Below are 23,740 nucleotides of genomic sequence, written 5' to 3'. Positions count from 1 at the left end.
AAAATCACAAATGGTAACAAGTAATGTCATACAAATATCAGATTCCTTGTGCTATTTTTTAAACACTAGACACCTTACCTGTCGAGGTTAACGTGAGAGCAATTGACTCTGCCCCTCTTGGTCCCCCAACTATAAATCCTGAGGTGAAAAGAGCGCACCGCAGAAAAGGAGTCTACTGACTGACTGACAGAGTCGCTACAAAGAATGAGGGCTCATTTGGTTTGATTTTTGGACTTGTGTTTGTTTTGTGCCCAGAGATCCTACTTACTCTGAATTATCTTCATTTTGATTAATCAGGGATGACTGGGCTGGCACCCCAACATTTCTTCTTAGGACTTACAGTTCTTTCCTCTGCCATAATAGGTAACAGAATAAATTTTAAAATATTTGATATTTGACATCTCCTGTTTCATTTGTATCTTCCCTTCTACTTTCCTCAATATCCACATGTGTCTAAACTATTCTTACCCGACGCTCCCTCTCTCAAGCACGCTCCCATAAAGCCTACTTCTCAGATGCCGTCATATAGAGACACATTGCTGGCCTCCTGTCTGCATTTTGAGTACCACCAATGGCAGATGGGCTCCCATTATCTTCTGTGAAAACATCATTTGTATTCCTGCGAATACTTCCCATCTTTAAAGGCGACTCTCAGTGTGCAACAGTTTTGAAGCTCTAGGTGAACTATTGATCTGTATATCTAAATGTGAAATGCAAAAAAGGCAACAAGTTAAAAAAAATTGTTCAGCATAGGATGCCATAATAAAGATAATGGCAAGAAGAATAGTTTTCCTAGCACTCACATGTCTCATCACCTGAAAATGGACAAGTGATTTGGGAATATGAGACAGGCAGAATGACGTTTAGGCGCAGAGGTTGCTAGCTCAGTCTCTTTGACTGACATAATATTCCATACTGTTTAGGATTTTAGTGTCCTTTTATGCATGTTTATACCTTGGAATGCCATTTTGTGAGCCTTCTTCATAGGCATGGCCATCTGTTTGGTCATTACAGTCATATGAAAAAGTTTGGGAACCCCTCTCAGCCTGCATAATAATTGACTCTACTTTCAACAAAAAATATAACAGTGGTATGTCTTTCATTTCCTAGGAACATCTGAGTAATTGGGTGTTTTCCAAAGAAAGATTTTTAGTGAAGCAGTATTTAGTTGTAGTATGAAATTAAATCAAATGTGAAAAACTGGCTGTGCACAAATGTGGGTCTCTCTGTAATTTTGCTGATTTGAATGCATGTCAATGCTCAATATTGATTACTTGCAACACCAAATTGGTTGGATGAACTCGTTAAGCATTGAACTTCATAGACAGGGGTGTCCAATCATGAGTGGTAAAAGGTATTTAAGGTGGTCAATTGCAAGTTGTGCTTCCCTTTGACTCTCCTCTGAAGAGTGACAGATAGCATGGGATCCTCAAAGCAACTCTCAAAAGATCTGAAAACAAAGATTGTTGAGTCTCATGGTTTAGGGGAAGGCTACAAAAAGCGATCTCAGAGGTTTAAACTGCCAGTTTCAACTGTAAGGAATGTAATCAGGAAATGGAAGGCCACAGGCACAGTTGCTGTTAAACCCAGCAGGTCTGGCAGGCCAAGAAAAATACAGGAGCGGCATATGCGCAGGATTGTGAGAATGGTTACAGACAACTCACAGATCACCTCCAAAGACCTGCAAAAACATCTTGCTGCAGATGTTGTATTGGTACATCGTTCTACAATTCAGCGCAATTTGCACAAAGAACATCTGTATACCAGGGTGATGAGAAAGAATCCCTTTCTGCACTTAAACAGAGTCGCCTGTTGTATGTAAATGCTCATTTAGACAAGCCAGATTCATTTTGGAACAAATTGCTTTGGACTGATGAGACAAAAATTGAGTTATTTGGTCATAACAAAAAGCGCTTTGCATGGCGGAAGGGAACACCGCATTCCAAGAAAAATACCAGCTACCTACTGTCAAATTTAGTGGAGGTTCCATCATGCTGTGGGGCCGTGTGGCTAGTTCAGGGACTGGGGCCCTGGTTAAAGTCGAGGGTCAGATGAATTCAACCCAATATCAACAAATTCTTCAGGATAATGTTCAAGCGTCAGTCACAAAGTTGAAGTTACGCAGGAGTTGTAATTCCAACAAGACAATGACCCAAAACACAGTTTGAAATCTACAAAGGCATTCATACAGAGGGAGAAGTACAATGTTCTGGAATGGCCGTCACAGTCCCCTGACTTGAATATCTAAATCTATGGGATGATTCGAAGCAGGCTGTCCATGCTCGGCAGCCATCAAATTTAACTGAACTGGAGAGATTTTGTATGGAAGAATGGTCAAAAATGCCTCCATCCAGAATCCAGATACTCATCAAAGGCTAGGAGTCCTCCAGAGGCTGTTAGATTTGGAAAAGGGGGCTCAACTAAGTATTGATGTCATATCTCTGTTGGGGTGCCCAAATTTATGCACCTGTCTAATTTTGTTATAATACATATTGCCTATTTTCTGTTAATCCAATAAACTTAATGTCACTGCTGAAATACTTCTGTTTCCATAAGGCATGTCATACATTAAAAGAAAGTTGCTACTTTGAAAGCTCAGCCAATGATAAAGAAAAATCCAAAGAATTAAAAGAGGGGTTCCCAAACCTTTTCATATGACAGTATGTGCCTGGTGGCTACGTGCCTTTGTGACATCAACTCCCTCAAACATGAAAGATGATCCTGTGCAGTCCTCAACATGCAAGGTTTAGGATTATACGCATAAAGAATTAATATTACGTTTTTTGCAAATTTAGCTCATTTTTTTTGTCTCTGAATATTGATCTGCATTTTGGATTTGCTTATATGTGTCATATCAGAGGGGTCTCCCTCTCCTTGATACAGGACATTTTTCAGACCATCTGTCTGCGTAGAGTCTCTGCCATTGTGAAGGACGTCACACACACTGTTTGACCTCCTGCCGTCGGGTAGGAGACACCACAGCATTAGGACCAGCACAGCCATGTCCTGTAACAGCTTCTTTCCCCAGGCTCTCTGACTTCTGAACTCCTACATGTCACCCCTATTTCATTCTCCCGAATATGTACTGTTACTTTACACTCTGCACTCCAATATGGATATTGAGCATCGTTCGAGGTTTATAGTCCTGCGTGTTTTGTTTTGTTACATTGTATTGTTGCGCTGGTTTTGGTAATGTTACAAAGTATGTTAAATGTATGTTGTTTTGCCTATGCACCAGGCACTATAAGGAACACAGTTTTGTTGAACCATATACTATGTGGATGAATGACAATAAAAGCTAAGTTTGAGTTGAGTTGATGTGTACCTTGTCTGTCTGGTAATGGCTTTCTGTCCATTGTACTACTCTGATCTCACCCAACATTCTCAGTGTCAAGTATCTGGTCCAATTTGGAATTGTGTATTTTCCAGCTGACTTCGATGCAGAGCTGTTTTATAGCAGACAGCATTCCAATCAACCGGCAATTCTCCAACTTTGAATAAATGCATATGCTAACTGATATGCAGTGGATTCACAGTATTCTGTTCAATTCATTTTTTTTCATATTTTGCTATGTTGTGAACTTGTGCTAAACTCATTTAAATTTGTTTTTCCTCCCAGCATCAAGCAACACTCATTATCTCAGGTGTTCAGTTCAAGAACAGGATTTTTGAAATGTTTGCAAAAAATACAAAACTGAAATATCCCATTGACATAAGTATTCATACCCTTTACTTAATACTTAGTTGAAGCTCCCTTTGCAGCAAATACGCCCTAGAGTCTTCAATTTTCTTCTGATCTTCACTGCAGATCCTCTCAAGTTCCATCAGATTGAATGGCGACTGTTGGTGGAAAGCTATTTTCAGGTCTCTCCATTGATGCTCGGCTAGGTTCAAGTGTAAGCTCTGACTGGGCCACTCAAAGACATTCACAGAGTTGTCCCTAAGCCACTCTTTTATTTGTGCGAAGGGTCATCGTACTGTTGGAAGGTAAACCTTAGGTACAGTCTGAGGAGCAAGTTTTCTTTAAAGATATATCCATACTGTGACCTCTGCTGCAGGGGGATGTGGCCGCCCTTCAGAAACCCCCTCTTAAACAGTTTTTCAATGGGAATCAAACACACTCTTACAGCTCCTATTTGTGGGATCAGCTGCAGGCTTGCTACAGTCTGAGAGCCCATCAGGTGTTTTTTTGCAAACCCTAGGAGAGCTTCCACATGTCTTTTACTGAGGTAAAGCTTCTGTCGTTCTGGCCACTCTTTATAAATCAGTGGAGTGTTGCTGTGATGGTTGTGCTTCTGTAAGCACCTTCAATCTCCACACAGCTTCTCTGAAGGACTGCCCGAGTCACCATTAGGTTCTTGGTCACCTCTCTTATGATGAGCTTTCACTCCTGATTGCTCAGTTTGGAGAGCTCTGGGAGGTGTCATGGTTGCTGCAACCTCCTTCCATTTAGGAATTACGAATGTAGCTGTGCTCCTGGAGACCTTCAATGCTGCATGAATGATTTTTGTAGCCTTCCTCACATCTGCGCCTCCTGCCTCTAAACTCTGCAGGAAATTCCTCTGACCTCATGGCTTGGGGCATTCTGTAGGCAGGTGTGTTCCTTTCCTAATCTTGTCAAAGCAATTGAATTAACCACAGGTGGACCCCAAACAAGGTGTAGAAACAGCTCAATGATGATCAATAGAATGGGATGCACCTGTGCCAGATTTCAAGGGAAACTGCAAAGGGTCTGATTACACGTGTCAATGTGATATTTCAGTTTTTTATTTTCATTAAATTTCCAAAGATTCCTAATCTCCTGTTTTGTCATTCTGAGGTATTGAGTGTTGCATGATGTGGGAAAAATTGATTTAAACGAAACCAGCACAAGCTGTAACTTAACAAAATATTTGAATACTTTCTAAATCCATTGTATATATGTATGCTACCAAGCACACGTTTTGCTTTGATTTTTAATTATTAATGGCTAAGACAATATCTGTAATGAATAAAATGACAGGTAGTTATTCTGTGTAATTTTATATTAATATTTTCATATACTTTACTAGTGGGAACCATGCCTGCTCTCTGTTGCTCCAGGGCCTTGTCTGTTCTTAAACCACCAACAGATTCTGCTCAGCCACAGGCAATGACAAGCAGAATTAGGTATCAAGTCAAATGGGAAATGTGCATTAGTAAGAAAAAAAGCCGTACAAATCAGGACAAAAATATTATTTTCATGTGAGACACTGACACAGATATCCCATTTGTGTTCATGTTAAATTGCTTTTGTTGGTCTCTTTATCTTTTGGTTGTAATGGAAGCGAACCATCTTCTTAACTGGCATGATGACTCACAAAGTGCCCATGGGAAGCACATCTTTTTATTGCATTTTCTTTGAAAAGGAGGAAATTGGGATGGGATGGCTGCAATTTAGCAATAAAATAAGCAAACAATTGAGGTTAAAATTAACATAATGAATAAAAATGGAAACAAGTAGTAAAGTTCTCACTCACAGAAAGGAGAGTGTTGTGGTCGGCTGGGGGCTGTGTCCAGCTGCGATGCCTGGACGGACCAGGAGAGGAACTGTGCCTCCCCCGGACCATGAGAGGGCAGCCACCCTGGTTGGTATAGAGACCATGGCAATGAAGCATGGAAGCTCAACCCTACAGGGGCCTGTGGTCACTGCCAGGGTGCACCTGGACGAATGAGGTGCTGGCAGAAGAAAAACCAGGAAAACCCAGATTGCTTCTGGGTGCACATGCGGCACTTCCGCCACACCAGGAAGTGCCACAGGAAGCTCATCGGGGGCACCTGGAGCACGTCCGGGTGGAAATAAAAGGGGCCGCCTCCCTCCAGTCGGGAGGAAGAAGACGAAGCTCAGATGAGAGAGGAGAGGAGTGGAGTCGGTGAAGAAAGGCGTATTGAAAGGCCCGGACTTGAGGGTGATTGGTGGAAGGACACTCACTGGGTTGTGTGCAGGACTGTGCTTAACGTAAATAGTGTGTAAATAAATGTGTGCTAGAACTGTTGGTGTCTGCCTGTCTGTGCTTGGGCTGGTCCTTCACAAGAGGAAGAAGTTTATGATATAAAAAAAGCCAATAATGACCGATGCTGTACAACGGCAAACAATGTCAAAAACTTTCATTGAAAAAAATAATAATGTCATGTTACTCAAGTCACATAAGTTGTCCAGTTGTATGTTTATAACATGCAAAACACATGGTTTTTGCTAAAATAATATCTTCTTATATAATACGCTACCGTGGCTGTCTGTGTGTCTGTCCAGGATTTTATATCCCCCGTAGCTCGCAAACCATTTGAACTATTGCCCTGAAATTTGGTACACATCTACCGTCCGCTTCGGGGGGATGATGATTGACCTCCAAGGTTATTCCTCTTTTTATTTTTATTTTATTTTATTGTGGAATCAACTCTCAGCAGCAGCCAGCAGAGCAGGCATACAGGCGCCGTTCTCATCCCTACCACCTTCACCATCACTTCCCCTACCTCTTCATATCTTAAATCATTCTTGAGGCAGATTGAAGACTTAAGTGCCAGTTTAAGTGAAAAATTAAAGAAAACGTACTAAGTAATTGCAACACAAACACTGACTTAATCAGTTTAAACGTGAAAAGATGTCAACGGAAGAAGCGGGCCGCTAGGATGGAGAAAAGAAGAGCTATCCAGGAAGCAGCAAGCGCATCAACCCCTGAGCAAATGAATGGCAAACGCACAGAGAAGGAGGATGAAATCTATAAGTCAAGCGTATTTCAGGAATATCAGTGCACAGGAGCAGAAAACTAAAGCATCATGGGAAAGACTTTTTGAATTGAAGACGCACCTCTCTCTCTAAGGTCTGTCTTCAGTTTAAAAAAGTCATTCCCATGAGAATTTACTTTCTTATGTTGTCTGTTGATTATTCCAGAAGTATCTATTTAACATAATATTAGCAAAAAAAACATGTGTTCTGCACATTTTGAGCATAACATTGGATAAATTACATGTTGATTATGCAACATGAGCAACCAAAAATTTTCTTTTTCTATTTTTCATGGGCATTTTTCAGATCATTTGCCCTTGTACAGCATTGGCTACTATTAGCTTCTGTTATACCCTTAACATTTTTCTCTCAATTCTGTATGAAAGCATGAGAGTAAAAGTTTCTCAACCAATACTGCATACCTCATTTTGGTAAGTCATGTCATGGTATTTTCTAACCCACTTTATACAGACCAGGATCATGGAAGGGCATAAGGCAAGAACAAACCAGAACAGGGTTCAAGCCCACCTTGGGCAAACACTCATATCTACACACTAAGCACACATCAGGGCCAATTTAGCAACAGTAATTTACATAACCTGCATTGTCTTTGAACAATGAGAGGAAACCAGAGCACCAGGAGGAAACCCACACCAACATGGGGAGAACCTGCAAACTTCACACAGGGAGGACCTGAGACACAAACCTTGGTCTCCTACTACTGCATCAATGTGTCATAAGTAACATATACAAAAGCAAATAATTTTTTGGTGGATTATTTATTTAAACATTGTGCACATTTAAGGATAGTGTGATGTAAATTTAGATGACAAAAAATGAGTCCAAAGAAGAAGAAGATGAATGAAAACAGAGGAGGACTTCTAAATTGAATAGCATTTAGGACAAAATAATGTGAATTTGCACTTTTCTACACTGCTTGTGAAGACACAACTTCTTTTCTTATTGTTGATGATGGAGGTAAATGAACATGCATTTGGTATGTAACTCCGACTATCTGAGCACTGTTAGGTTGGTGAGGTACTGTACCAATGAATACTTTTTTGTTTTCTCGAAGAATCATAATTTTTCCACGTGTCCAAGCATTTTCGTGACTCCACTGTTTCTACTTCTGAACAGCAGATGGAAACACCAATTAGAAGGTAGCCACAAGCACTGGATATGATTCCAGTCCATTTCAGGGTGCAGATCTACTCGTTGCCAATATAAAAGTAACTGTGAATAGGCAGGAAACAAGAATATAGGAAGAAAATGGACTCAAGATACATATACACCACTGACTGCAATTTGACCAAGTAATCCACCAAAGATGACTAGGCAGCGTGACACCATTCATCTGTCAAGTTTGTACACCTGCTTATGCAATTTGAGGTCAGAGGACAATAAAGCCTATTTCAGCAATATTAATAAACAACACAGTTATACATGGCAAAACTGAAGTTTTACAGTCAAAGATGGTAAACCGTTATTCCACTGTACTACGCTTTATTTGAATATTGAAAACTAGGACATCATAGGAGAAAGGAAAACAGCAGTCCAATAACAGGTAGCAAATCTGCTATGCAAAAAAGCTTCGCTAAAAACTAAGATATAAACACTGAATTTCAGGCAAAAATGACTTAATATTAGTGGAATTATCTGTTGATGCAGCAAGATAATTTTACTTGCCAAGACATCTTAAAATAGGTTAGTTCCAATCTAGAAATAAGAAAGCGCTGATAGGTGTTCGAAGGTTTGAAATAAGTAAAAAATGCTGATTTTTAAAACAAATTAGACTTACTACAGGTGAAATACACTACACTGCAAAAAACGAAATCTAAGCAAGTGAAATGTACTTATATCATGACGTTAAATCTTTTTTACCTTATTGTAAGAATTATTGACTTGTCAAAAAACTTGTGTTTACAATTATTTAGCATGTTTTGAGAAATCTTGTCAAGTAAATTTTTCTTACCCCATTGGCAGATTGGAATTCTATGAGGAGGCAACAAAAGGATACGATCAAAGTGGAGCTTATAATATTATTTATCTGGACTTTCAGAAAGCATTTGATAAGGTGCCACATGAGAGGTTGGGCATCAAGTTAAAAGAAGTGGCAGTTCAGGGTGATGTTTTTAGATGGGTGCAGAATTGGCTCAAACACAGGAAGCAGAGGGTGATGGTGCGAGGAACCTCATCAGGGGCCTCATGTATAAACGGTGCGTACGCACAGAAATGTTACGTAAGAACTTTTCCATGTTCAAATCGCGATGTATAAAACCTACACTTGGCGTAAAGCCACGCACTTTTCCACGGTACCTCATGCCTTGTCGTACGCAAGTTGTCCGCTCGGTTTTGCAGACTGGCGGCACCCAGCGTCAAAGCAGTGCTACTGTTCCTGTGTGGTTACTCATTATTTTCATGATGCGGCTTTATAAATACACAGAAACTAACAGCATATTGTTTATTAGTGTAACGCATCTGATTGTAATTAACTCTTAACAATATAATGGTCCAGGGAACAGCCATAGTATTCCAAATACCATAACTGCTTTAGCGTTGTTACTCTCACTGCACCTTCCTCTTCTTATTTTTCTTCTTCTTCTTTCAGCTGCTCCCGTTAGGAGTTGCCACAGCGGATCATCTTTTCCATATTACTCTCACTGCACCACTCGGAGTATTTATATCACTGTATCTGAGTGTGAATCACAGCAGCAACTGATCGGAAAAAGAATTATCGGTATACAGCTTCAAGGACACGCTGTCTCAGCCACTGCAAAACGTTTTAAAGCCTTTCCTGTACAGACGTCACGGTTCAGAAACAGTTTAATCCCAAGAACTTTAAATGTACTCAATCAATTGCTCCTTGTAGAACTGTTTGTACTTATAAGTACAATCACCCCACTGTAAACTTGCACTATAGTTATAATTATAATGTATTTACATATGATGACGATATCATTTTTAAAGTGAAATGCAGCAAAATATGTTTGTTAAATTATACAGATAAAACTTTAACTTCGTTTAAATAATCTATATTCTCCACTGGGAGTGTTGTTAAGGATAGAATAATTAAACATGTACTACGAAGATATTTCAATGTTCTTTAAACGTTTTGAAGAATCGGCGCTAAGCTTACAGGTGGCTCAACTTCTATTACAGAGCTGATTGTATGGCGATCGGTTACTTGGGGAAAGAAAAGCACTGACTGCAGTGACGGCCACGCCAATATATATTGAATATAAAACAGAAAGAGAAAATAACAACACAGCTAAAAACGCAGAGACAAATTTCGGCAAACGTTAAATGCTTGTGTCATGAGCACCCTGAGTACTGCTGCAATAAATTATTTAATCGAAGTGAAACACATGTTTAATAACGTGCTTTAACTCCTATCATCATGAAAATGACATCACGTATACATCTCAGTATTTTAGTTATTCAGAGAGCTGTAATATCACGAATGCAATGGACTCTGTGTCCAGTTGGAGGAAGAGAGCCGGTTTAAGAAGCAAGTAGTGATTCACACACATAGATCACATACGAGTAGAAGATCAAATACAAAACAAAGCATTTAACGTGCTACTTTAATTACAATGTGATTTGAGAAACTGGTTAATTAAACGATTTTAAGATGAAGTTTATGATGTTCTACTTTAATGACAAAATAAACTACGTGATTAAAGTGGAAATGTCGAGATTGAAGTTGACATTTCGTGCTTTTTCCCCACTGTGTTCCTTTTTTCTCTGTACCCTAATAAGCTTTCATATGACAGTGACATCAGACAGTGGGCTTACAACTCGGCTTCTCACGGCGACTTTGATATGTGACTTCTTTTTTATTTCCGGCACTGTGCGATTTTGTGAATGTGAGCTTTCAAGTTTCTCCAACACGCTATGTCACTCGATCAACTTCCTTTTGTTGATTATACCACGGTTTACTTGAACAAATAGTATGTTTTTCCTTTGCCTCCACTTGGTATTTGCTGAAATTCTTATATTTTCCCCCGTGCTTTTGCCATTGTCTTTTCACAGAAGGCTGAGCTTAAGGGCGATTTATATTGATTTGCATATTCAAAGAGGCGTAATTCTGGGAGGAGTTGGGGCGTTACATAATGCGTGCACGGCGTTAGTTTTCACGCTGATCGGGATTTATGTAGCGGAAGAACGTGGAAGTTGAGGTACGCACAGATTCCTGCATCTGGATTTTTCTGTGCGTAAGCCTATTTCGGCTTTTGTGCTTACGCCATGTTATAGTGCGAGTTCTACGCATGGCGTTATACATGAGGCCCCAGAACTGGCCGATGTTAAGAGTGGTGTTCTACAGGGGTCAGTGTTAGGGCCGCTGCTATTTTTAATATATATAAAGGATTTAGATAGGAATATAAGTAACAAGCAGGTTAAGTTTGCAGATGATACCAAGATAGGTGGATTAGCAGATAATTTGGAATCCGTTATATCATTACAGAAGGACTTGGATAGCAGACAAGCTTGGGCAGATTTGTGGCAGATGAAATTTAATGTCAGTAAATGTAAAGTATTACACATAGGAAGTAAAAATGTTAGGTTTGAATACACAATGGGCGGTCAGAAAATTGAGAGTACACCTTATGAGAAGGATTTAGGAGTCATAGTGGACTCAAAGCTATCAACTTCCCAACAGTGTTCAGAAGCCATTAAGAAGGCTAACAGAATGTCAGGTCATATAGCATCTTGATTTGTGAAGTACAAGTTCAAAGACGTTCTGCTCAACCTTTATAACAAACTGGTGAGGCCTCATCTTGAGTACTGTGTGCAGTTTTAGTCTCCAGGCTACAAAAAGGACATAGCAGCACTAGAAAAGGTCCAGAGAAGAGCGACTAGGTCTACAGGGATTGAGTTATGAGGAAAGATTAAAAGAGCTGAGCCTTTACAGTTTAAGCAAAAGAAGATTAAGAGGTGACATGACTGAAGTGTTTAAAATTATGAAAGGAATTATCCAGTGGATCGAGACTTGTATTTTAAAATGAGCTCAACAAGAACACGGGGACACAGTTGGAAACTTGTTAAGGGTAAATTTCACACAAACATTAGGAAGTTTTTCTTTACACAAAGAACGATAGACACTTGGAATAAGTTACCAAGTAGTGTGGTAGACAGTAAGACGTTAGGGACTTTCAAAACTCGACTTGATGTTTTCTTGGAGGAAACAAGTGGATAGGACTGGCGAGCTTTGTTGGGCTGAATGGCCTGTTCTCGTCTAGATTGTTCTAACGTTCTTTGCTAAATAAAAGCAAAACAACTCCCGTTTAAAGTTTTTTTGTCTAGTTTTTGCATATGCATTTTTTGCAGTGTAAATATTAGAAAATTATTTTTAATTCAGTTATTTTGCATTATTAATTTTAGCACACTGAAAAATGAAGGCCAAGGAACAAAAGAATAAATCACTAATATAAGTGGAAAATTCTTAATAACAGTGGAGAATGATTTTTATTTGAAACAAGTTAACTCATCTTAAAATAGGTTGTCCAATATTTAATCTCAGAGCATACATTTACATTACATTTACAGGAACATTATTTTTAAAAAAATCACAGAATAAGAAAAAAAATATGATTTAAAAGACATAAATGCTTGAAATCAGCAAAATTATCTGCCAATGGGGTGAGAAATTTTGACTTGGTAAGACTGCCTCCAATTATTAGAAATAAGAAATTAAAAAACTCCTGAAATTAATGAATGGACAAAATGAGATTGTGAGCCAAAATTATTAGACAAAGCTGGAGTCTTAACACTAACCAAGAATTCCCTTTTGTAACTACAATATCTGTTAGGTCTTCCTGTTATTAGCAAAAACTAGGATGCAGACAGCTGCTTGCTTCCATCTTCAATAGTCACGATGCATTGATGGCACATGCCTGTCCACATGATGTCGCACACCACTTCTATAGGACAGGCATTGGGTCTAGTACCATTGGAGTCCATTAATGAGACACACAAAATGGCAGTGACCATATTGTAAACAGATTACAAAATGGTGTCAACAAAACATGACATTTAAAATTAATATAAAGAGAGATATTTCATACAAACATTTAATAACCGAGATCATACCAGGAGACATCAGTCAATTTAAGATATTCATGTTTAAGATTAAGAAGGAAAAATGGAATAATAAATGATGCAGATGTGAGAACGTGAAATCTTTATGCAGACTACGTGACTTGGATGGAGAGGAAGATGAGAGAGGGTAGGATTATGCGGTGATAGCGTGTTGCTGCACCCACCACACGGTGAACCACCTGGATTGGAAGCCGAGTGCAGCGATTGACACCTCAACACTAAACTGGAACAGCGTGAGGTTTTTATATGGTGACTGGATTGCCAATCCTGCCACCAATTTGGAAGAATAATTTTAGGGTAACATAGCATTCATCTTTAAGAAATAGCATTAATAAGGGTTAATAAATGTCAGAAACCAGATAAAGGTCAAGTGAACAACAAAATGTAAACTGGAATACAAGAGTTGGTTTAGGAAAAATACTGAGATGGTCAAGTAAATTTAGAATGTACCAGAAGAAAGGTTGATGTTATATACAAAATGTACTGAAGGATGACCATGCTGACGAAGAATGTCCTATAAACGAGAATGGACTGTTGTTATATGCACAGAAATTTCAAGGGTGGTGGTGCAAATCAAAGGTATAAGAAGAACCCGAATATAATATAATAGACTTTTATTTTATATAAATCATTTGGGTATAAACCAATGAACTAACCAGAGTAAAATGTATGCATTGATTGGCACTGTATGTAAATTCAACGCCTATTCTTTGTTTCTCTGAACATTCTGATCTTGCTGTAACAGGCTGCTTTTGAAGAATGCTCCCTCCAAGGCATTTTGCTGAGGAGTAATTAAAGGATACAATAAACAGCTTTTCTCCTGCCTGATTACTGAATTGTCCTGTTAGAGGATGTTTCTTTCTTTAATAAGATGTTAAATGTCGACCACACTAGTCCCCAAGTTTTCCCTTTACGTTGGAGGACCTACTTGCAGGGCTGGATGCCAGGATGGTGCAATTGCAGGATAAGGGCCTTACTCAAGGGCCCAACGGAGCAGAGTCACTTCTGGCATTTACGGGAGACAAAACGTATTCTTCTGGAGCTATAAAGGAACACCACTAACCCCATGTTCACTGTGCTTTTAAAGGTATTACTTGTTCATCCAAAGAGATTTGTGATTTATTGCCACACTATACCTGATTTCTTGCATTTTTAGTGTAGCTATATTTCTCCAAGTTGGCCAGTTCGGTTATGTTGATTTGTTACAATTGAGTGAGCTTTAGGAGTTTGACACTGAGGGCATTTAAGTATCAGATCTTCTCTTCCAAGTTTAAAGACACGTATGATTTACAAAGATACCGGGAGAAAGAAAAGGTTCTGTCTCCTTACTCAATCCAAAATGGCCTTTATTAAAAAGAATGTTCTTTTGATTTAACACCTGCCCGCAATAACGATTTTACAGCCAGCACAGTTTGCCCCCATTGGGAATTAAATCAATATCATGCTTCCCATTGTGCATCTAAACTCAATTGGGAACAATTTCCAGCTATACAGTTGTTCATCTTTGCTTACATCCACTCATGTAGACAGAAGACATCCTTAGAAATGGGCTATAAATGCGTCCATCATGCTTATGACAAATTTGAACATAAATGTGTTTGTGGAGGGCTCTTTTCCATTGTATGATGTGAGATTATTAAAAGTAGTTTATCATAAAGCTGGGTCAAAAATGCATCTGGTCCTTTTCGAAAATTAAAGAGGTTTGGTTTAACATCAATTACAGATATAAGAAATTTCAAAAATTGTAATCCAGTACACTCAAATATATTATCCATGTCAAGATCGACCCAAATGTACCAGTTCAAAGAGCAGGGCAGTTGCTTTTAGAATTAAATAAGGAGTACAGTGCAACAGTAAATGGATTTAAATCATTTGTTATCAAGCTACAGTATTTCTACTACAATTTCAAAAAAATTTAATTACCAATAAACATCATGTTTGCATTGTTAGAAATACTATTTCTATCATATTGTAATTACTTTAGTGTAGCATGCCCTGACTAGAGCTGCTGGGTAGCTGTACATACTGCATTTCTGTTTGTTTGTTATTTTAGATTACATTAGATATTAGATTAGATTCAACTTTATTTTCTTTGTACAGGTACAACGAAATTCAATTTAGCATCTAACCAGAAATTGCAAATAGTAGAGTAAGTTGCAATAGAGTGCGGGTGCAAACAGTACATTAAAGTGCAATCGACAGTAAGATGTAATAAGGCAGCACACAAATGAGATTATATATCTGTATAATATTTGAATTTATAGGTAGTAGTATATACTGTACTATACCAGAAAGGGTACAGAGATACGAGTATAGATATGAATTTGCACAGAAATATAAGTAATATGATATTTTTAAACCATTACTAACCATCTTTTTAATATCTGGATGTGGCACTTGGTGGTGCTGATCTATTACCCGGCTGTTCTCCTGTGTATGGAAAAATCATCTCGGATAAAGAAGCATTGGAATCATCGGATGGAATGATTCTCTCATCAGATTGGATGCCCAGCACAGACTTCACTGTAGAAAACCCAGAAGGCAGTTGGCAGCCAGTTTGCAGTGATCTCCATGACTGACACTTTGTTTTTTGACTTTCTCTTTTACAGTTTTAATCCCCATTGTTGTCAACTGGCCATAGTTCATCAATTAATTAATGGACAGGTATTGCTGATTTCTATTTATGTTTAATCAGTGTCTGCCTGTACTTGTAATATTTTTATTTTTATACTGTATTGAGGATTCTTGTGTTCTGTTCTGTGTATTGTATTGTATTGACCCCCTTCTTTGTGACACCCACTGCACGCCCAACCTACCTGGATAGGGGTCTCTCTTTGAACTGCCTTTCCCAAGGTTTCTTCCATTAAAGCCTATTGCGGCACTTCTTGTGTGATTTTGGGCTATACAAAAATAAATTGTATTGTACCTTGTTTCCTGTGTGTTTAAACAAATTTGTTTTTACAGTATATGTATACCAGTTCAGTATTTAGTGATTAGTATAAAATGTACTTTGAACTGAGAATTGTTCACTCCTAGCTCGGAAGCGGCCTACTCTATTTAATTTCAAAAGCAACAGGCGTGCAGTGGTACTCAAACATAAAGAATGCTGGCAGTCACCTCCAGTTCGCCCTCTGGTGGTTGTGCCGAGTGTCAACTGGATGATAACATGCATACAAGACCATAAGATCACATCCCCACCCTAACCAGAAGGGGGTGGGTTAGGGTTGATTTCAATCAGTCAAAAACATGTGTACCAAGATTAACGAAAATCACTCCAGTCGTCCGTAATTGATGCTGGAACATACATACTATGGAGGCCAGCCTCAACACAGACAGGCAGACCTTGATGGTTTAAACACCACACACGGTTTATTCATATTTACAACTATTTACAGGGTATTGCACACAACCCGGTGCCCCTGCACCACACACCCTCAGTCCGGACCTCTCAATGTCCAAGCCTTCTTTCACCGCCTCCACTCCTGTCCTCTGAGCTTCGTCCTCCTTCACCCCGACTCCAGCTGACGAATGGAGGGAGGCGGCCCCTTTTATGTTCACCCGAACGTGCTTCAGGTGCCTCCTGACGAGCTTCCTGTGACACTTCCTGGTGTGGCGGAAGCGCAGCATGAGCACCCAGAAGCACTCTGGGAATCCCTGGTAATCCTTCCGCCAGCACCTCCAGGTGTGGCGGAAGTGCTGACGTCCAGGCCTGCAAAGTCTTCAAGGCACCCCCTGGCGGTGGCAATGGGCCCCGATAGGGTTGTGCTTCCATGCTCAATTCCCATGGCTCCCAGACAAACCAGGGTGGCTGCCCTCCTTTGGTCCGGGGGATGCATAGTCCCTCTCCCAGTCCTCCTCGGCGTCCCGGCTGGGTACATCCCTCAGCCGCCCACCACAATACATACACACACACACATATATTGACTTTTATATATATATATAGATTTTGAGTAGCCCTGGATCACAGCTCCATGGTATTGGGTCTCAATCCTGATCTACTTTGAGTTTTCACATTCTCCCTTTATCTGTCAGGATGCATTTTTTTTCCTTCTGACTAATCCTTCCAGGTTATTTTTTTTAATGTGTTGTGTTTTATTGTTTTCATTGATGATGTTGTCTTTCTTTATTTCATGTCATTTTTCTTATCTGGCAGCGCTTTTTTCTTACATTATGTTGCTATACAGGCATTAAATTGTTGGTCAGTGATGAGTTTAATTCTCCTTAAGTTTAATGAAAATGACGAAATTTTGAGTCAACTGAGTCGGAGAAGCTCAACTAGTTTTGCATGGATTATAATGATGCAGTGGTCTTTAAAGTGGCCCTGTGGGCTAAGGAAATGCCTGCCAACTACGCTGTAATGTGGATTGACTTGTGAGGCAATGCTGCTAACCATTGCACCATCGTGCCTCCCCTAGATAAAATTATACACCAAGCCTGCAATACTCGAGTCCTTTATCTCTTTCTGTGTAACTAATGACTAATTTGAGGCGCTGTCCTTGTCAATACTCAATCTGCACTACATAATGAAGATCATCACTTTCTTATTCCAGCAGTGAAGACACAAAGTAATGTAAACCTATGCAACAACAACATACTGTATTTTCATAATATCTTCATTATGGTCACCTAATGTACCCCTCAAATGAAAACACTGTGAGTTTTTTTTTTTAAAGCATGCAGGGTGGAAAGCTTGCAGTGACATCATGCATGAGTATCTAAATATAAATTATTTATATATGCAGAGTGCGTAGATTGGGCAGCGCCATAGATTTTGAAGTGGGGTACCCTTACATTACATATGCGCACCGCAAAAAGGCAGATAGTGTAATCAGGTAGTGACGTCCTCTTCCAGCATGGCTGCTATAGCTCTGTTGTGTCACACTGGCCTCACACAGCATCATGGCCACTCAGAGAATTTTTAGGGAAAAATCCGGCAAACTCGCTGTGAAAAATGCTTAATTACTGTATGAGGCAAGCATGGATGAAACAGATAAACCAGATACCAGAAACAAAACTAAATTCATAGTCAGAAATCTAACCAAATTTAAAGCCAAAATTTTAACTAATTAAAGTTTCCTGTAGTAATATTAGCTCTTTTAGTGTTTAAGGTTGTTCAGGTTCATAAAAACCACTGAGTGCACTGAAATCTTTAAAAGAATCTTCACAGAGAATGTAACGACTTCACAGGTCACACAACCTTAAATTCACAAAAGGGATTGTTACTACAAATGACGCAGCAACTTACAAAATGGCAAAAACCCTAAAATGGTAACACTTTAGTTTAGGTGTTGCAAAAAACATGTATTACTCATATGTGGAAATGTAACAAAATCTTAACAAAGGCTTCTTTTGGTCTTAATAGCACAAAACAGTAAAATGTGCATTCATCTTCAGTGTAGTGTAGCATATTAAGAGCCTTTGATACACTGTAAAATTACTTGAGAATATGAAGAATTTAATAATCTTATACTGAAATATCAATGTCAGTAAAAAATGTCTCACTTAAGCCACCTCTGACCATTCCAGATCGAATTTAGTTTAGTAGGCCACATTGCAGAGATGAATAGCCACTTTACTGGTTCTTTATAAGAGTCATTAAGGCCAAAAGAAGCCTTTGTCAAGGTCATGTTTCATAACAGTATATGAGTAATAGATGCAGTGTTGCAGTACCTGAACTAAAGTGTTAGCAATAACACATTTGAAAATAACATAAAGCAATTGTCATTCCGTGTGTTTACACACACACACACAAAACCAGGATAAGGTGAGTATCCCGATTAAGGCAGAAACCTGATTTCTTAAAAATCCACATTAATATTAATCTTCTGGAGTTCTAGTTTAATAAAACGCTGCAACATCATTGAACTGGCATAAAAAAGAGTTAACCATTATCATCAACCATTGTGAATTCGAAAGCACTTAGGAAGCCTGTGATAATTTTCTTATTCTGTATAAATACATTTAGTCTTTCATCTGCTGTGAAGTAAATAACATCCATCCTCTTTAGACATCTTCAACCTGAGACACCCGATGATTAGTGGAATGTACACTGGTTGCTGTGTAACCCGATCACACTATTTCAACATATTTATAGCAAATAGCTGAATAAAACCTAAAATACTATCATTAGAAAAGGGCGACACCCATAATAAACAAAATTGCATCATGGGATACTGAAGAAAAAAAATCAATTTCTACAAAATGTCTTAGAAATTCAAGCAAATGTTGCCAACTGACTCTTTAGGTGAAAAAACTGAGTTTTGTGGCACACTCAGAATATTACATTTATATTGTGAGATGCACCAGAATGAATGACGTAATATATTCCCTATATACATCCCCTATCTATAGGATCTATAGGGTCCCTGTGATATGTTCTCCATTTCACAGGTGTTATAACTACATACTTTTGGTGGTGTTATTAGTTTCTTGATTTGTTTTTTAAGGATTTCAGCCATTTTGGATTTTACTTTTATGTGTGGAACTTTTTATTCATATATTTACACGATGAGTGACGTGTCTCATAATCAGGAGTTGTGCGCCATGTAATTGCAATCATTACACTAATGAACTCATCAGACTTCAGGTATAAATATGGCCACAATTACAATTATAAACATCACTTGGTGGGATAGAAAATAATCAAATCACTTATTGATAGTTAATTTCTTTCCAATTAGGTGAAGTGCAAGGTTCTTTATTATTACTATTATTTTAATTTCAGGTATGGTGTGGCCGGTAGAGCTCATCGTATTCACAGCAGCAGTAACACAATACCATTTAACTTATTTGCATTTGTCGGTAACATGCATTATAACAATCTTGATGTGAACAGGCCATTCAGCCCAACAAAGCTTGCCAGTCCTATCCACTTAATTTTTCCAAAATAACATCAAGTCGAGTTTTGAAAGTCCCTAAAGTCCTACTGTCTACCACACTAATTGTGTGAAGAAAAACATACTAATGTTTGTGTGAAATTCACCCTTAACAAGTTTCCAAGAGTGTCCTCATGTTCTTGATGAACTGATTTTAAAGTAACAGTCTTGATCCACTGGACTAATTTCCTTCATCATTGTAAACACTTCAGTCATGTCTCCTCTTAGTCTTCTTTTGCTAATGCTAAAGAGGCTCAGGTCTTTTAAACTCCCCTGTAGCCATGGAATCAGCCTAGTCGCTCTTCTCTGGACTTTTTCTCTTGCTACTGTGTCTTTTTTCTTGCCTGTAGTCCAAAACTGCACTCATAACTCCAGAAGAGGCCTCACCAGTGTGTTATAAAGCTTCAGCATCTTCCTTGGACTTGTACATGACACATCAGGGCGCTATATAACCTGACATTCTGTTAGTCTTCTTAATGACTTCTGAACATTGTCTTTCAGTTGATAGTGTCAAGTCCACGATGACTCCTAAATCCATCTCATAATGTGTACTTTTCATTTTCAGACCTGCCATTGTGTATTCAAACCTAACTTTATATCAGCTAACATTAAATTTCATCTGCCATAAATCTGCCCAAACCTGTATGCTGTCCGTCTGTAATGATTCAGCAGATTCTACACGATCTACCAATATTCTTAGCTTGGTATCATCTGCAAACTTAGGTCAGGTAAGGTTTGGGAGCATGCACTGGTACAGCGCGTTGCCGCACTCACTGCACAACAAAACAGCTCAGGATCCTGGTCGGACACTCCAGGCAGACACACGGTCCTGTCCTACCCTCTAGAAATTACCCTCTATCTGCCGCAGCCAGGTGTTACATGGGCATACTCTTGGCCTGCTCCAGCCATTCGGGTCTTCAGCAATGAGGATCCTGTGAGCTGGATCATCCTCTGGGAATCACTCCACATGGCCGTAGTACCATAACTGACACTCCCTCACAATGCAGGTAATGTGCTTCATTCGGGAATCTGTGAGCAACTGCTCATTCATCATAAAGTCAAACCAGCGGTACCCAAGAATTCTCTGAAGAGACTCAGCACCGAAAGAGTCCAGTCTTCATCTCAGGTCACTGGATAGCGTCCATGTCTCGCAACCATATAGCAAGACAGGCAACACCAGGACTCTAAAGACTTGGACCTTTGTCCTTTTGCAGAGATTTCAGGAGAGCCACACACCCTTTTCCAGCGACCTCATGACCCCCCATGCTCTTTTATCTTACACCCATTTGTACTTCTGGTTGCCAGGGTTATTGCCCATAAGATGAACTTCTGAGTCAAATGGAAGTCTGATAAACTCGGGATTATACATCCTGATGGCACCCACGGAAACATACAGGGCTGCACTCCAGGAATGCATAACGCTGTGCGTAGAATTCACACTAAAACATGGCGTATGGACAAAAACGGTAATGTGCATAACCACAAAAAAATCCAGATGCATAAATCTGTGTGTACACCAACTTCCACATTCGTTCGCTCCATAAATCCCAGTCAGTGTGAAAAGTAACGCACGTGCACGCACTGCCGTCCTACCCCGTCTCCTCCCAGAATTATGCCTTTTTGAATATGTAAATCAATATAAATAGTCCTTAAGTCTAGCAAAAGGAAGTTGATCGAGTGACATAGAGTGTCGGAGAAACTCGAAAGCTCAAATTCACAAAGTGCCCAAAATAAAAAAGAAGTTGTCAGGTATCAAAGTCGCAGTGAAAAGGTGAGTCATAACCCACCGTCTGAGTGTCATATGGAAGCTTATTAGGGTACAGAGAAAAGAAAAAAAAAATAGGGTCACAGTGGGAAAACAAGCTTGCAATGTCAACTTCAATCTCGAAATTTCTACTTTAATCATGTAGTTTATTTTGTCATTAAAGTAGAACATCATAAACTTCATCTTAAAATAGTTTGATTTACTAGTTTCTCATAACCCATCATAACTAAAGTAGCATGTTAAATGCTTTGTTTTGCATGTGTTCTTCTATGTGGTCTATGTGTGTGAATCACTACGTACTTCTTAAATGGGCTTTCTCTTCCTCCGACAGGACACAGAATAAATTACATTCATGATATCACAGCTTGCTGAACAATTTAAACACTAAGATGTATACTTGATTTCATTTTCATCATGATAAGAGTTAAAGCATGTATTAAACATGGGAACATGGTGGCGCAGTGATAGTGACGAGCTGGCACCCCGCCCAGAGATTGTTCCAGCCTCCTGCAAGATGCTTTCTGCGCTATGCACGACCTTCGATGAAATAATTTATTGCAGCAGTACTGTCTCTTTCAAACGTGCTAACCCCTAATTATTGTCCTTTCTTTACTTTCTCCGAGTACCCAATCACCCCACAATCAGCTCTGTAATAGATGTCAAGCCATCTGTAAGCTTAGAGCGCAGATTCTTTGAAACTTTTAAGGAATATTGAAATATATTCATAGTATGTGTTTAATTATTCTATCCTATCCATTCGGGGTTGCGCCAGTCCCAGCAAGCTTACATTGAGAGGCAGGAACAATCCCTGAATGGGGGGCATCTCGGCGCTAGCGCTACGACATTGTGTCCTCACATGATTAAATATTAACAGTCAGTCATTATCCAACCCGCTATATCCTAACAAAGGGTCACGGTGGTCTTCTGGAGCCAATCCCAGCCAGCAGAAGGGCACAGACCACCGCAGGGCAGACACAAACACACATGCCAAGCACACACTTGGGACAAATTAGGATCGCCAATGCACCTAACCTGCATGTCTTTGGATTGTGGGAGGAAGCCGGAGCACTCGGAGGAAACCCACGCAGACACGGGGAAAACAAGCGAACTCCATGCAGGGAGGAGCCGGGAAACGTACCCGGGTCTTCTAACTGAGAGGCAGCAGCTCTACCACTGCACCACCATGCTGTAAATATTAACAACATAGATCATTTAAATGATGTTCAAATTTTATCTGTATAATGTAATAAACATACTTTGCTGCATTCCATCTTAAAAATGATATCAAGAGCTCCAAGAAGATAGCAATTCGAAATCTAAAACAACTTAGAAGCCAGTTGTCATCACATGTAAATACATGCTTTATAAAGTGGCTCAGGTTGTGCAATGTTATAACTGTATCGCAACTTTACAGTTAGGTGATTGTACTTATAAGTACAAACAGTTCTACCAGAGAACCTGATGGACTGATTGAGTGCATTTAAAGCTCTTAGGATGAAACTGTTTCTGAACTGCGAAAGGCTCTGAAGCGTTTGCTGTATGGGCGAGGTTCAAATAGACTGGCCGAGGCAGTGTATGCTTGATGCTGTATACCAATAATTCTCTTTCCAATCAGCTGCTGTAGAGCTGAAATTCCACACTCAGATACAGTGGGATAAATATTTTGAGTGGTGCAATGAGAGTAACAATGCTAAAGCAGCTGTGGTATTTGGAATAGTTTAGCCATTCCATGAACCATTATATTGTTACAAGTTAATTACAACCAGATGCCTTAAACTAATAAACAATATGTGGTTAATTTCAGTGTATTTGATAAAGCCGGGTCAGTGATGTGGATCTAAAAAAGAAAGGGAAACCACCCAGGAACAGTAGCACAGCTTTGACGCTGTGGAGAACTTGCATACGCCAGGGATTGAGCAGGCATAAAAATCTGCATGGCTTTACTCCAAATTTAGTTTTTATACATTGTGATGTGAGCGTGGAAATGGGTGTATGCAACATTTTTGTGCATACGCACCATTTATACATGAGGCCCCAGGACTCTAAATCAAAACATGCTCTGTAGGTATCCTGCAGGGTACCGAAGCCCAGGGGTACAGTCACCTAGCGTGTCGAGGGAGAAAATACTGCTGTCTCCTCTAGTCCTTCTACTGCATTGACCTCCTGTTGGGAACACCAGATCATTCCTGACACACATTACATTGATTGTTTATCTGTATTATTACTTAGAAAAAAAAATATCAGGAAGTACAATCA

General features: G+C 39.4%; 1 protein-coding gene across 1 annotated transcript in view; it reads right to left on the bottom strand.

Moving 5' to 3' along the window:
- Window positions 1-23,740, bottom strand: part of robo1 (roundabout, axon guidance receptor, homolog 1 (Drosophila)) — a 1,363,953-nt gene that overhangs the window by 1,159,411 nt on the left and 180,802 nt on the right. The gene's annotated exons all lie outside the window — the stretch shown is intronic.

This window comes from Polypterus senegalus, chromosome 2 (assembly GCF_016835505.1).
Source record: "Polypterus senegalus isolate Bchr_013 chromosome 2, ASM1683550v1, whole genome shotgun sequence".
NCBI lineage: Eukaryota > Metazoa > Chordata > Cladistia > Polypteriformes > Polypteridae > Polypterus > Polypterus senegalus.
The sequence above is the reverse complement of the archived record's forward strand: the minus strand, read 5'-3'. Positions and strand labels throughout refer to the sequence as shown.